At 48.3% G+C, this 15726-nt stretch overlaps 1 protein-coding gene across 7 annotated transcripts in view; it reads left to right on the top strand.

Annotated features, from left to right (window-relative positions):
* Nucleotides 1-7917: 7917 nt before the first annotated feature.
* Nucleotides 7918-15726, top strand: part of MRAS (muscle RAS oncogene homolog) — a 58905-nt gene continuing 51096 nt past the window's right edge. For 2 of the 7 annotated variants that reach the window (XM_025376338.1, XM_025376341.1), the window contains exon 1: nucleotides 8776-9070. The gene's annotated coding sequence lies outside the window, so the exon portion shown is untranslated. Of the gene's footprint in view, nucleotides 8627-8775; nucleotides 9071-9143; nucleotides 9336-9439; nucleotides 9688-15726 lie in introns of those variants that run through there. The other 5 variants (XM_025376339.1, XM_025376344.1, XM_025376342.1 and 2 more) reach the window with 5 other exon arrangements.

Genomic DNA, 15726 nt, shown 5'->3' with positions numbered 1-15726 from the left:
GTTGTATGTAAAATGTACATAGGGGTTATTGTGTTATACACTTTATTTCTCATTCTCTTTCTTTTTCAGCCATCCCAGTGTTTTTAAGATCCGTACATGTTGCTATGTGTGAACATTTGGTCCAGGTGCTGCCTGGTACTTCATGGCAAGCACTCACCACATCTTCCCTATCCACTTCCCAGTGATAAACATCAAGATTGTTTCTAAATCTACCACCTCAAACAATGCTATTCAGCTTAAACATTATTTGAAACTCTCAGCCATGCACTGCGGCTCACGCCTGTAATCCCAGCACTTTGGGAGGCCGAGGCGGGTGGATAGCTTGAGGCCAGGAGTTCAAGACCAGTCTGGCTAACATGGTGAAAACCTGTCTCTACTAAAAATACAAAAATTAGCCAGGCGTTGTGGCACACACCTGTAATCCCAGCTACTTGGGAGGCTGAGGCAAGAGACTCTCTTGAACCCGGGAGATGGAGGCTGCAGTGAGCTGAGATCACGCCCCTGCACTCCAGCCTGGATGACAGGAAAAACAAAAACAAACAAACAAAAAACCTCTCATTCCACCTGGTTTCCCAAATTAAGCCGTGGCCAGTTCCATTTCCTATCAGTAAATTCAGAAATTTCTCGATTAATTACTGTTTCTCACCACCCACCCCCAACACACCCTTTTGTTGGAGTTACCTTGCAGTTATATACCTAATGCCAGTGCACAGTGGGAGGATTACTTGTCTACTCTGGCATCTGCAGGGATGTACAAGTCTGGTGGTATCAGGCTGTCACTCCTTGCAGATGGCTACTACAATTCTTTCCAGGCTAACTGTAAGATCCATAGGATCTTCTGGCTTTTTTTTTTTTTTTTTTTTTAAGATGGAGTTTCACTTTGTTGCCCAGGCTGGAGTACAGTGGCGTGACCTCGGCTCACTGCAACCTCTGCCTCCCTGGTTTAAGTGATTCTCCTGCCTCAGCTTCCTGAGTAGCTGGGATTGCAGGCATGTGCCACCACACCCAGCTAATTTTTTTTTTGTATTTTTAGTAGTAATTTTTTTTTTGTATTTTTAGTAGAGACGGCGTTTCACCATGTTGGCCAGGCTAATCTTGAGTTCCTGACCTCAGGTGATCCACTCACCTTGACTTCCCAAAGTCCTGGGATTACAGGCATGAACCACCGTGTCCGGCCTTTTTTTTTCCCCCAATTTTTAAGAGCAGTTTTTTGTTTTGTTTTGTTTTGTATTGTATTTTTTTAGTAGAGAAGGGGTTTCACCGTGTTAGCCAGGATGGTCTCGATCTCCTGACCTTGTGATCCACCCGTCTCGGCCTCCCAAAGTGCTGGGATTACAGGCTTGAGCCACCGCGCCCGGCCTTAGAGCAGTTTTAAGAGCAAAATTGAGAGGAAGGTGCAGAGATTTTCTATATACCTCCTGCCCACATACATGCATAGCCTCCTGGGTTATCAACGTCTTCCTTGAGAATGTTATATTTGAGTTTACATTGACACATCATAATCACCCAAAGTCAATAATTTATATTAAGGTTCACTCTTGGTGTTGTGGAGTTCTATGGGTTTTGACAAATGTATAATGACATGTACCTACCATTGTAGATTCATACAGAATCGCATCTGCATAGAACTGCAATGAACCTCTCCATCATCCATCACCATCTTCGGCAAGGTGTGGATCTTAGCCTGGTGGTAGAATGTGAAGATGAGGACCTCATCCAGGTCCTTCCTTCCTGGGGTGCTCTGCCTCAGCCCTAGAGGCTGTCCCTTACGTCTGCTGTAATTGTATTCTTTAGCGTTTTCTTTTCCCTTTACTAGGTAATCCCCTCTTACACACAGTACTTTTTTATATTAAAATTTCCTTGTCCAAATTATTGTGTGGTTTCTGTATCCTGAGTAAACCCTGACCAATACATGGCTATACCAATTTATACTTCTACCTGCAATGTGTGAGAGCTCCAGTTCCTCCACAGGCAATTATTTTAAAGCCTTTGTCTACCAACCACAACATCTGGATGATCTGTGTGTCTTCTTCTATTGTCTGTTTTTTTCTCTTGCTTATCAATGATATTTTCATGCCTCTTCACAAGTCTACTTATTTTTTACTATATGTAGACATTATATATAAGAGGCATAGAGACTCCAGATGATATAATTTGCCACACAGTGTTCCCTCTTTCTTCTGTTAAGCAGATGGGCGTAAGGAATGATCGCATCAGTCCAGTGAAGGACTGAAGTGGGTTGAGACTGGGTTTTGGTTTTTGGAATCTATCTATCTCAAGTCCATCTCTGGTTTGCCCCTATACCTGACATGTGGATTTTGGGTGAGTGCCTTGCCGGGTTTCTGGATCCTCAGCCATGAAAGACTATGGAGATTCAGCTCTGCTTTTCAGAGGTTCCCAGTCCAGCTTCCAGACTGTCTCCATGGAGCTTCAAGATCTGGCCAATGTCTTGAGGTGGGAACTGGCTCTGTGTTTGGGGAAGGCCCTTCCTTCTTGGGAAACGTTCATTTTCTAAGCACTGTAGGACTATAGAATATTTCAACCTTTTTTTTTTTTTTTGAAATAGGGTCTTGCTCTGTTGGCCAGGCTGGAGTGCAGTGGCGCAATCAGAGCTCACTGCAGCCTTGACCTCCCCAGCTCAAGTGATTCTTTCATGTCAGCCTCCCGAGTAGCTAGGACCACAGGTGCGCACCACTACGTCTGGCTAAGTTTTATTTTTTCTTTGTAGAGATGGAGTCTCCTTGTGTTGCCCAGGTTGGTCTTGAACTCCTGGGCACAAGTGATCCTCCCACCCTGGCCTCCCAAAGTGCTGGGATTATAAGCATGGTCCACTGCATCTGGCCCTATTCTGCTTTTAGATGCATTCCCAGGTGCAGAACTCAGCAAATGTCAGGTGCAGAAAAATGGTTTTGTATTTAAAGCTCCCATGTTCTAATTTGTCATTCTAGCACCTGTGGCCACTAAAAGCTTTGCTGGTTTCCCTTTCCTCCATTACAGGTCCTCCTGCTAGGCAAACTTGATCATTAGCGAGTGCCCCAAACTGACAGATGCCCTGGGGATGAGGGAACAGCTGGGGAGCCTCATCTCGTTTTGTTGCAGTAGGAGTGTTAGCCTGCCACACCTACTAAATCCTACCTAGAAGAGGAAATCGCCTAGGCTTTTGAAACTCAAAACTTTTCTTTTTAAACTGTTGTCTCTAGCGTGTGTTTCAATATTTTAGAGTTGACTTTTTTTTTTTTTTCTTGACAAATTTCTGCTGCACTATCACTATCCTGAGGCTCTGGGTATCAAAAAAATGGAACAACGTTTTTCAAACTGTAGGTTACAATCCATTAATGGGGCAAAACATTGATTTAGTAGGTCACGCTAGCATTAACTTTTGTTTCATATGTGTGTTTGTGTGTGTGTGTGTGTTCTGGTTTGCAGTGTAACACCTATTTCTTCCTATGGATTGAGCCCACAATGTTTAAAAGCCGCTGGACTTGAACAGAATAAGAGCTAAGGGGAGAAAAACAAACATTATCAGAAACCAACACATTAGCTGAGTCTGGACAACTTTTGGAGAAGTTTAGCCGTTAATGGGAAGGAGATTGTTTGGAAGCTTTTCTTCTGGCCCCAGATAGCAAGAGCAAGCCCATGTGAGGAATGAACTATAAGTATCAGAGAAGAAAAGTTTATGAGGCTTAGCTCCTAATGAGGCTGAAGGAGGTGGTAGCTGTGGAAGGCTATGTTTTAGTCCATACCCCTCTGCTGCTATAACACAGTAACACAGACTGAGTAATTTACAAAGAAAAGAGATTTATTTGGCTCACAATTCTGGAGGCTGGGGAGTTGAAGAGCATGGCACTGGCATCTGGTGAGGGCCCTCCCATGGCAGAAGGCAGAAGCTAGTGTGAGACAGAGAGAAAATTGGACCAAACTCATCTTTTCTGTTAGGAACCCACTCCCTGTGATACTACCCATTCCCACAAAATGGCATTAATCACCTCTGAAAGGCTCCACCTCTAGCAATTAATTTCAACATGAGTTTTGGAGGAGACATTCAAATCACAGCAGGGTAGCAGGGAGGGGCAAAGATGAGAAGTAATTGGGCCTGGATTGGTAAAGTCCATGAAAACTCCGAAAGCAGAGTATAAGTTCTTGGCATTACATCATGGGCAGCCCAGGGGAAGAAAGGCCTTGTACTTGGCACAGAAGAAGGGTCAGCTGAGGGGATGAATAAGCATGGGTGGTGGAGGCAAGGTTCTTTTGCTAGCCCATGGTTGGTGCTTCAGGGTCACCAAAAGATCTAATTCCAGCCACAGGCCCAGTAACTAGAATGAGCACTCATCTCCTATTCACCTTATCCCTGCTCCACCAACACCAAACACATACTTGTCCATCAAGGCCACCTGGCATGGGAGAAGAGTGTAGGCTTTGTGGTCAGAAAAGCCTGACTCTTAGTTTACCGGCTGTGTGGGATTGGGCTCACAGTCTCCTTATATCTAAGACAGGGCTCAGATGACCTTCAGCACAGGGTCACTGGGAGGCGGGCAGACCCATCACTATGTCTCATGTCAGGCACACTGTGAGTGCTCAGAAACTCACAGCTTATTTTACCTTTAGGGAATACACTGAAGCTGGGAGTTTTGTTGTTGTTGTTTGTTCATTTGTTTGTTTGTTTTTGAGACAGAGTTTCACTCTTATTGCCCAGGCTGGAGTGCAATGGCGTGATCTTGGCCCACTGCAACCTCTGCCTCCTGGGTTCAAGTGATTCTCCTGCCTCAGCCTCCCAAGTAGCTGGGATTACAGGCATGTGCCACCACGCCCGGCTAATTTTGTATTTTTAGTAGGGACAGGGTTTCACCATGTTGGTCAGGCTGGTCTCAAACTCCTGATCTCAGGTGATCCACCTGCCTCGGCCTCCCAAAGTGCCGGGATTACAGGTGTGAGCCACCAAGCCTGGCCTGAAGCTGGGAGTTCTAGAGGAAGGCTGGGCCATTGTGACCTGGTTGACTTCCAGCCCCACGGTCCAAGGCCCCCACGTTTGCTGCTGAACTAGGCACCAGTTTGGATCAGCTCTGAGGCATGGCAGTCAGCAAGCCTCAGGGCAGAGAGACAAGTGCAGGACATGTTGCAGTAGATGAAGTGTGTTTGCTTTGTCCTGCTCTGGGTCAGTACAGTGGCTCCGACTTCAGCCAGAAATTGGCTCCTGGCCCTGTGACTGACCTTGGACCTCTGTGGATTAAATTTGGGCCCGAGCCCTGCCTGGGTTTTTGGCTAGGAGTCTGGCCTTCTGCCATGCCTCAAATACACCTGATCAGCCAGGCACATCTGCCAGAGACTTTGGAAAGATTTCTGCTCAATCATGCTTCAGCATATAAGGTTTTCTCCTTCCCTTCTCAGCCTTTTTTTTTTTTTTTTGAGATGGAATTTCACTCTGTCCCCCAGGCTGGAGTGCAGTGGTGTGATCTCAGCTCACTGCAACCTTCACCTCCCAGGTTCAAGCGATTCTCCTGCCTCAGTCTCCCTAGTAGCTGGGAGTACAGGCACCTGCCACCACACCTGGCTAATTTTTGTATTTTTAGTAGACATGAGGTTTCACCATATTGGCCAGGCTGGACTTGAACTCCTGACCTTGTGATCTGCCCACTTGGCCTCCCAAAGTGCTGGGGTTACAGGTGTGAGCCACCACACTCAGCCCTAGCTAATTGTTATTTGTCCTTCCAGATGTGGCTCAGTCATCAGCTCTCAGAGAGGTCCTTCCCTTGGTACTTGCCTCCTCCCCATACTGGGTTAGGTGCCCTTCCTCTGGTCTCCCATAGGCCCTGTGCTTCTCTCTCCCACACCTCTTGCTCCTCAGCTGGCATTCAGCTTGTTTGAAGGCAGGTCTCTGTCCCAATGCCCGGTTCTCGGTAGATGCTCTGGCAGTGTTTACTGGATGAATGAAGCTTTTCTGTTCAGTGGCTCTGTTCTCTAAGCCCCCATTTGCCAGCAACTGAGCCACAACTGTATTTCAAGGTTCAAAGAGCAAAGGAGGCAGCTCAAATGGAACAGCCCATCCGCAATCACAATCTGCAAGATTTAATCTCACCATTAGGCAATCCCAGGTAGGTCAAGCGCAGTGTCTCACACTTGTAATCCCAGCACTTTGGGAGCCCCAGGTAGGTGGATTGCTTGAGTCCCAGGAGTTCGAGATCAGCCTCGGCAATATGGTGATATCCCATCTCTACAAAAAGTACAAAAAGTAGCCAGGCATGGTGGTGCACACCTATAGTCCCAGCTACTCAGGAGGCTGAGGCAAGAAGATCTCTTGAGCCCGGGAGGTCGAGGCTTCAGTGAGCTATGATGCTATGATCGTGCCACTGCATTAGAGCCTGAGTGACAGAGCGAGACTGTCTCAAAAAAAAAAAAAAAAACAAACAAACAAAGAAAAAAAAAGAAAAGAATCCCAGGTACCTGGGTATGACTATTAGCTGTTTAAGTTCCATTTCTGAGAAGAGGTATTATTACAGATACATGTATGAAAGCAGTACAAACACATCTCTTTGACTCTTGTGTAGATGTTGGCTCAGCTCAAGCTGAGGGCATGGTCAGGGTCCTGTGCCAGTCAGGGCCCAAGAGAAGATATGTCTTACATGGGGAGCCGACGAGGGGCTGACAGACCACCAGGATGTACAGATCCCTGCCTGCCTTCCCAAGTTCTATGGTAAATGGAAGGGATCGAGGGAGTCAGTTTCCAGGGCAAGATCCAGCCAGTCGAAGTAAACTACTGTCCCTCAAGCCTTCTCCCCAACTAGGTCTTTTACTACCTACTGCCAAGGAGACATACTGTTGATGGCACCCAACCTGCTGTCCCCTTCCCAGGGGACTTTTGGGGTCTACAGGGTCTTTGGAGCAGCAGGTGGGAGTGGAGGTACAGGGGGTGCACAGCAACTCTCACCAAATGGCTGCATGGGTGGCTGGGATGCCAGCGGAAGCCTGCATGAGATTGAGAGCCTCAGCATGGCAAGCAGAGCCAGCAGCGCTGTGAGGCTCCCTTAGGCCTGGGGCAAACCTGAGAAGGGAGTGTCCAAGTTTCCCTGGACATGTAAAGCTGGTTCTAAGTCATTGAGGTCCACCCACAAAAAGAATGTCCTCAGAAATGATGCTGACAATCAAAATCACAATGAGATGCCACTTTGCCCCCAATAGGATGGCTATAATAAAAAAAGACACACAAATTACAAGTGTTTGCAAGGATGTGGAGATATTGGAACCCTCATATGTTGTTGATGGGAATGTAAAATGGTGCAGCTACTTTGGAAAACAGTTTGGCAGTTCCCCCAAAAGTTAAACATAGAGTTAACATATGATCCAGCAATTCCACTCTTAGGTATACACCCAAGAGAAAGAAAAACATATGTTCATACAAAGACTTGTACATGAATATTCATAGCAGCTTTATTCACAGTAGCCTCAAAGTAGAAACCTAAATATCCATCAAGTGATGCAGGGATAAACAAAAGGTATAGATATACAGTGAAATATTATTCAGTTATGAAAAGGAATGAAGTACTGCTACATGTTACAACATGAATAGATCATTAAACATTGTTTACTGAAAGAAGCTAAGCTAGTCACAAAAGGCCACATGTTGTATGATTCCATGTATAGAAAATGTCCTGAATAGGGAAATCCATAGAGATTGAAAGTAGATTAGTGGTTCCCGGCGGGGGCGGGGGGAAGGGGTGAATGAGGAATGACTGCTAATAGGTAGTTCTTTCATTCTTTCTGTGGCGGCAGGGGCGGGGGAGTGGGAAGTGGTGAAAATGTTCTGGAATTAGCTCATGCTGATGGTTGCAAAACTTTGTGAATATGCTAAACACCACTGAATTGTACACTTTTTCTTTCTTATTTCTTTTCTTTTCTTTCTTTCTTTTTTTTTTTTTAAGACAGCTGCTCACTTTGTTGCCCAGGCTAGAGTGCAGTGGCGCAATCTCAGCTTACTACAACCTCTGCCTCCCGGGCTCACGTGATTCTCCTGCCTTAGCCTCCCGAGTAGCTGGGATTACAAGCACGTGCCGCCGTGCCGGGTTGATTTTTGTATTTTTAGTAGAGACGGGGTTTCACCATGTTGCCCAGGCTGGTCTTGAACTCCTGACCTCAGGCGATTCACCCGCCTCGACCTCCCAAAGTGTTAGGATTACAGGCGTGAGCCACCGCACCCGGCTTGAATTGTACACTTCAAAAGGTGGAATTTTATGGTGTTGAATTATATCTTTATTTTTTTTAACGTGGGGAAAATGACGCCGCTGGAGAGGAGTTAGCGGAACTGAAACAATGAAATGGTGCGCGAGTGTCGCCTGTCCCCGTCGCATCCATCCCAACGAAGTTTGGGCCCTGGAACGGTGCACCAAGAAGGCCTGCGGGGAGAGGCGCTGGGGCAGGATAAGGAAGAAAGACGTCTCAGGATTCGAAGGGAATGCGGCTAAGGTGGCGGCGGATGTTCGTCTAGGACTGGGGAGGCGTCCGTAGGCTCAGAAGTTGGCCCGGCCGGAGCGGAGATTTAAAGGTTGGAGCGCAGAGGCTCTTAAAGAGGCCGGGTCGAATTCCCATTTGGCGTCCACATTAAAGCCAGCTCCCGGGCGCCACGGATCCGACCCGGGTAAGTGCGCTGGGCCGTGGGAGAGGCGGCGGCGCCGACCCCAGCCCCTGGCGTTCTAGCGCGCGGTGCCGGGCCCAGGGGACTCGGCGCGGGTGGGCTAGACTTCGCGGGCGCGCGTTCTGGGGGCCTGGGTGCACGGGGGGGCGACCGGGTCCAGGCACCCGGCCCGGGCTCCCCACTGGCGCGCCCGCCGCGGCGCTCTATTTTTAGCAGGCGCTGTGGCAATATAAGGAATGCGCGGCGCGCTAGGCGCTCGGGGCGCACGCTGGCGGCGCGGTCGCTTTAAGGAGGCGCCGGGGCGGGGACGGACCGGAGTGGCCGGCTGGCGGGGAGCCGTCAGTCCGGCGGCCGCGGGGCCCGGCGGGCGCGGCGCTGCCTCCTCACCGGCGCAAGCTAGGAGGAGGCGGCCTGAGTGCCGTAGCCGAGCTGGGGCTGGAGCTCGCGGTGAGTGGTCGGGAGGCCTTGGAGGGGAGGGGGCCCGGCCGCGCCGCCTCTCTCCCCGGCCGTCGCTTTGTTCCGGGGCGGGAGGTGTGGCCGCCCTCCGGGCTCGGCCGCGCTCTCCGCTCGCGGGGTGCGCCCTGGGACCGGCTGTGCGTGGCGTTTTGCCCCCATCGCGCGCTCCCGCGTAACGGTGTGCGTTCGGGAAATCGGCCACGACCAAGACCCCAGTGGGGAGGGCCTGCGCGCCGCTCAAAGAGACCCTTTCATGGTAATCACACTTGGGTTCCTTGGCTGCCTGGGTGAGAACCCGGTGGGTAGATGGGTGGCATGAAGGGGCGGGGGAGTGGGCGGGGGGCTCTTTATCTACCCCCTCCCCCTCGCCTTAAGATGGCGTTAAAGAGGGGAGGGATCCGCCAGGGAGTTGACAAATTCATCTGAATAATAAAACGCAGACTGCTTCATAAACAACCCTTCACTGCTCCCGGAGGTTTGGGGAGCTGGAGCTGTGGTCACAACTAGGGCCTGGGCTCATGCATTGAACTAACCTGGCTGGGGCATCAGACACGGTGCCAATCCTGCCCTGCGGGGAAGACAAGAGCACAAAGTGACAAGCCAGTGTGGTAAGTGCTGAGATCCGGTAAGCCCAGGGGTTGTGGGAGCCCCTGGGGGTCCCTACTCCAGAGTGGGAGGTGAGAGAAGGCCCCCTAGAGGAGATGATGTCTGACCGCAGCATGGACACAGGACACCCAGTTAGACTCTGGCTAGAGCTGAGGTCTGTTCTGGCCTGGGGCAAAGCGGAGTCTGGAGAGGTGAACAAAGTCCGTCAAGGCCACTGGGGCCTTGATCATAGAGCTCTGCCATTGCCCCTACTCCCCAGTGGCCCGTGATGGTATGGAACCTCCCTGGCCTTGCTCCTCCAGGACTCACTCTGTCCTGGACCTGACCAGAGAGGGTGGCTGACACGGCTCGGAATCGTGGCTTCAGAGGTTTGTCTGGCAGCAGGAGTAAGATGGAGATATGACTTTAAGAGCTCTGAAACTCCACTGTAAAAACAACAACCAACAGGACTTACAAAGACCGGCACTTGAAGTGGATGTGCTCATCATTTGACAAGACACCTCCAGAAAGATTTTGTTTATTATAAAGGATGAGGGAACTGGGGTGAAAAAGAGCCAACAGCTTGCCCAAGATGATATCTTAAGTCCATGCTTTTGGCCACGTGGCTGTCTGGGTTTGGGAAGGCTCTGGTGCAGCCTGTGTTAGAGTTTTGTAATATATTGTTTTATAATTATTCACTATAGACATTCATTGGTGGGTTGAAGTGTGAGGCAGTGAGCTGTGGGTATTAATAACTGACTCGTGTCAGAAGCTTAGCAGTGAACAAAGCACTTTCTCGGATACAGTTCTTAGAGCTTCTCCTGCTTCTTTTCCTGGGGAAGAAACTTGAGCTGCTAACATTTTGTAAACCTCCTAATTTCCTGTAAATCACATGTCCCTGCTGACTGGGGCTGAAAATGTTTCGGGCAATGGTTTTCACCCTTAGGTCTGTTCGCACTGCCCAGCCGCCAGTTAGCTTCTCTGTGTAGTTTATGGTGTAATTTGTCCTTTTTCTGCCGGTGTGGGAGACATGGGGCTTTCATGCTGTGGGGTTTTTGAGGTCTGCCAGCCTCTGGGGAGGGAGGTGTTGGGCAAGCCTCGTGCTCTGGTGGAAACTGACCCCCCAGATGTGACCTCGGCATTTCCTAAAGTTGGGGGGGGTCGGTGCGGGGGAGAGGGTAGGCGGTACTCAAGGCCCTCTGGTGAGGCAAGTGATTGTCTCCAGGGCTGTCAGCTTCGCTCCTTATAAGACAGTTGCTAATTTATACCTCTCTTTTCACCTACATAAGACATTTTGTGACAGGTTTTTTTATGTTATTATTAGCTCTAGCCACTGGTATTTCACACTCAGTTCGTCTGAGCTACTTATAAAGTGACAAGTCCAGCCAGGGCAACATGGTAAAACTCTGTCTCTACAAAAATTAGCTGGGCGTGGGGGCATGCGCCTGTAGTCTTAACTACTCGGGAGGCTGAGGCAGGAGGATTGCTTAAGCCCAGAAGGCAGAGGTTGCAGTGAGCCATGATCACGCCACTGCACTCCAGCCTGGGTGACAGAACAAGACTCTATCTCAAAAAAAGAAAAAAAAAAAAAAGTGACAAGTCAGTTACCCTTGGGGTCGATTTGGTTCCTGAGCTCTAGTGACCACCTGGAACAAGGAATGACTATTGGCCTCTGATAAATTAGGCTCCTGGGATGACTGGTCCTAACCTCAGTCAGAATCACATGTTGACCAGCCTCCTGGACCTAGTGAGTTCTCAGGAAATGTGGCTTCCATAATATATTTCACATCTGATTTAATCATTGTAATCTGTTCTGCCAATGAAATGCCCCCAAACAGAGTGTGTCTCCCTGAAAGCAATTGAAAAACATAGCTGCTCATGAGCGTTGTGTAGTTTGTACAAGCATACTTATGTGAACTGAATGGGAATGCATTTTTGTGCAATGCTGGAATGTTCTCAAGTGTCCAGAGGATGTGCATTGAGTTCCAGAGGCTCTGTACCTGCCAGGCCCTGGGCAGACATAGAAGGTACAGTCACCTTTATCTGGAGATGGGAAAAAGAAAGGAGCTGGAGGAGTTCCCTGAGACCTGGGACACCTGGCAAGTACCTATTGTCTAGGGACTGAGCAGAGAATTCAAGCTTTAAGAGGAATTTTGTTGCTGGACTCTGAGTCCCTGCCAGCCCTGATAAGTCTTAGATCGTGCCTCTGAGCCCTGTAGTACTGAATCAATGGGGATGCTTTTGGCAACAAGTAACAAAACCCAAATAACAGTAAGATTAAGCAGAGCTCAGATCTCCCCAAGATGCTCTCTGCTCTTGTAAGGTCTCTGTACACAGGAATGGGATATCAGTACCATTTCCAGCAATTCCTGCGTGGGACAGGTAGCCACAAAGACTGAGGGTCTGGGGTTCAGGGTAATAGCTTTTGTCTTCTTGAGTCATAGTCTTTTTAATATGCTGATGAGAAGCCCGGGGAACGTTGATGTACAAAGCTGGACATATAATTCAGGGGATTCATGGATCTCTGAAAACCAGCCCCGGATCCCAGCTTAGCCGTCTCTGGTCTAAAGGCACATGACTTCTCTAATGTTCATGGCAGACCTATTCTGTAAGCCCATTGTGCAGCCAAGTCAGCATGCCGCGCCAGTGCAGTCTGAGAGGGCAGAGATGGGGGTCAAGAGTACAAACAAAGTGGGACAGTTCTCATTGCCTAGCCTGTGAGTTGAAGTCTGTGCAGTCAGTCGGTGGGTCTGACCAAGAGGGCAGTGCTGGTGCTGCCTCGTGCTTCAGCAGGGGTGATGAGGTTCAGGCTGAGGTGGAGACCACGTTGCAGTCACCACACTTTCAATGGTGCACCACCTGTTGTTCTCTAGGTAGCATTCCCGCTACGTGTGTGATGCAGTTGGTTCTACCTATTCCCAGAGACTCCACCTTGGCCCTCCTTGTCCTGGCTCCCAACACTGAGCCCCTAGGGCCATTAAGCTGGCCAGCATGATCTCAGACAGCTTTCTGCAGGCCTTCCTCTTGTAGGAGTCATGAAGCAGCAATGTGTATTTTGCTTCTTTTTCTTGTTGTTATATTAAAAAATATTTGTTATATTCTATCCCAATTCATATTATTTGATTTTTTGGCTATATATTACATATAAAAATGTATTTTTTGTATTTTGCTTCTTAATGTCCCTATCATTGTCCTTCATATTCTTGGTAACTTCACTAGGTGGGGCCCGCTGCATGACAATGTGGGTCATCATGGCTGAGGTGATTTTCTGAGTCTCAGAGGGGTATAGTCCTGGCATCAGGCTACCTTGATGGATAAAACAATATGATTTACATATGGGTTGTATTGCTAGTAAGATTTTGGAGAGCACCAAGAATGAATTTGGCTGTGCAGCTTGTAATGGCCAAACAAAGGAGGGTGGGTGGAGAGTTGGGAGCTCTGGTTCTGGCCTCTGTGACCATCTATAGGGCCATGTTTGGGTCCTGTGCTGCCTGGGCCCAGGCTCCATCTGTGACTTCTCTGCCCAGCCCTCAGTGTTGTCATAGGGATTAGATAAAATATACACATGAAAATACGCTTGGGAGGCCAGAAAGGGCCGGAAGAATGAAGAGCATTACCAGGATTCAAGCAACCTTCAGAGGACAGAATCCTAGACCCAGAAGGAGCCCCCTGAGTGTATTAAGTCAAGTCACACCCAGTAGAGTACATTTCTCATAGTGGCGAGGAAGATGATCTGTCATTTTGATAGTTATATACTGGTTTATTTCCATGTATTATGCAAATACAGGCATCACAACAAACTGGGGTTTTTTTTTAATGGATATTTTGCTCAGATTAAGGCTAAAGAAGTATTTTAAGTAAAAAAAATGATAAAAAATTTTAAAGTATGGTGGTTTTCAGATTAAGCTAGCTATAGTGCAATAGTAGACAAATATGGCCCAAATGGGAAAGTGAGCCCTTGAGGAAAGGCTGAGAAACTTTCAACAAGGGGAGTCCTTCCCTCCTTGATAGCCCATTAGGGGTGACAGCCCATTAGGGGGACCCTTCTAGAGACACAATGTTTGCTACCCTTTGAATCAGTCCACTGCTTTTGGGGATTCTCTCATTCTTGAGAAGTTCTTTCCCTTCTTCCTTAACCTGTCCCACATGAACCTTTGACAGTCCTGCTTTTCTCCAGCATGAGCAGCTTTACTTCCTTCAACTGTTCTTCAAATGTCATGGTTTAAAAACAGCCCCTCTGTATGTCTGTCCTTTCTTCCCTCCATCCTTCCAGCCACCCACCCATCCACCCACCCACCCACCCATCCATTAATTGATCCATCTCTCCATCCATCTTTCATTCAGCAAAGACTTGTGGGCTGGACCCTGTAATATATACTTTATATTCGCTATCTCTAAGCCTCACAGCGATTTTGTTAGATGCAGTTAACCTTTTATAGATGTGGAAGCCGAGGCTCAAGGAGGTTAAGTAGGTCACCTGCAGTCATAACCTGAGAGAAGCAGAGTCAGGAAGGAATCTGACCGTGGTCTGTCTCTTCCTGAAGCGCACGCTCCTTCTGTTAGACCGTGCTGTTCCCAGCAGTGGATGACCAAAAATGTCATGATCCCTTCTCTCCTGGTGCTTAGGGGACCTATCCCATGGAGGTGTGGCTCTACATAATCAGTGCAGTGGGTAAAGGCCTCATGAGGAGCGGGGATGGAGCAGCCTGTGCACAACGATGCGGTGAGGCAGCGGAGCTGCAGAAGACGCTGGCTGGCAAGAGAGGCAGTGGGTGCCTAGCTGGCAGGAGTCTTCCCTGACTGATACTAATCTCATAGTCACAAATGAACCCCTAAATCATTTGTGTACTTTATTTTTTTAATTTTGAAAAAGGAAAACGTAAAGGATAGTATAACAAATACCATGTACCTGTTACCCAAAATGAACAGATGTGACCATTTTGTCTGTACTTGATCCTTTTCACAGTAGGGCTGGACTTAAAGCCAGACCGCTCATCCTTTGCCCTGGCTGGTTTGGGCCCATCCTCAGCCTGCAATGGGCTTTTGGGAGTCTTGCTCCTGAGTTTTCCTGTATTGGTTCTCTCTGGGGGCTTCATGTCCTCAGTTGATGCCAGTGGGCCTCCCTGGAAGTTGTTGACTGAAGAGCCTTTTGCTGCTTCTGACCACACTGGGGAGAAGCCACTCTGGGGAGAGTGTGTGTTTTTTTGGCTGTGGCCTTTTTCAGAGAAGTTCATCTACCCTCACAAACACCTGCCTTGACTGTTGTGGGTTTAGCCAGGCTGCAGAGCATGGTTTAGTCATAGCTGCCTAAACTGAACCGTAATATTAATGGTAGGTTTGTATATTTGGAAGATAGAGAAAACATAATTCTCTTTTTATACTTTTTGTTGGTGTTGTTAGCAGTGAGGTCTCACTCTGTTCCTTAGGTTGGAGTGCAGTGGAGCAATCATAGCTTATCACAGCCTCAAACTCCTGGGCTCAAGCCATCCTCCTGCCTCAGCCTCCTGAGTAGCTGAGACTATAGGTGTGTGCCACCGTGCCCATCTAATTTTTTAAAATTGTTTTTGTAGAAATGGGATCTCCCTTTGTTGTTCAGGCTCATCTCGAACTCCTGGCCTCAAGCGATCCTCCCACCTCAGCCTCCCAAAGTGCTGGATTATAGGCATGAGCCCCCACACCTGGACACAAAATACATTTTATATTCTAAAGTATAGGATTACTTTAAGAGAAGGAAACTAAAGTATGATGGCTTACTTTCTAATCCATAACTTCACAGTTTTGCCTTCCTGTAGCTTTCACAGAAAAAAACAGGTACCGGGTACTGGGTCCTTCTCTCTGCCAAGCAGGAGCAAGGCGGCAGAGCCAGCCCTGCAGCTGCAGATAGAAGCTGTCCATGACGACAGGACGCAGCTTCTCACCCAACTGTTTGCAGCCTTCTCCTTTCCACCCACCGACTGACTGCTGAGCTGACGCCTGATGTTATCCTGTTTGCATGTAGTTTGCCATGAGTTAGAACAGTGAGTAAAGCACTACTTTTTTTTTTTTTTTTTTTTTTTTTTTTT

This window comes from Theropithecus gelada, chromosome 2 (assembly GCF_003255815.1).
Source record: "Theropithecus gelada isolate Dixy chromosome 2, Tgel_1.0, whole genome shotgun sequence".
Lineage (NCBI taxonomy): Eukaryota > Metazoa > Chordata > Mammalia > Primates > Cercopithecidae > Theropithecus > Theropithecus gelada.
This window is presented reverse-complemented; position numbering and strand designations above follow the sequence as displayed.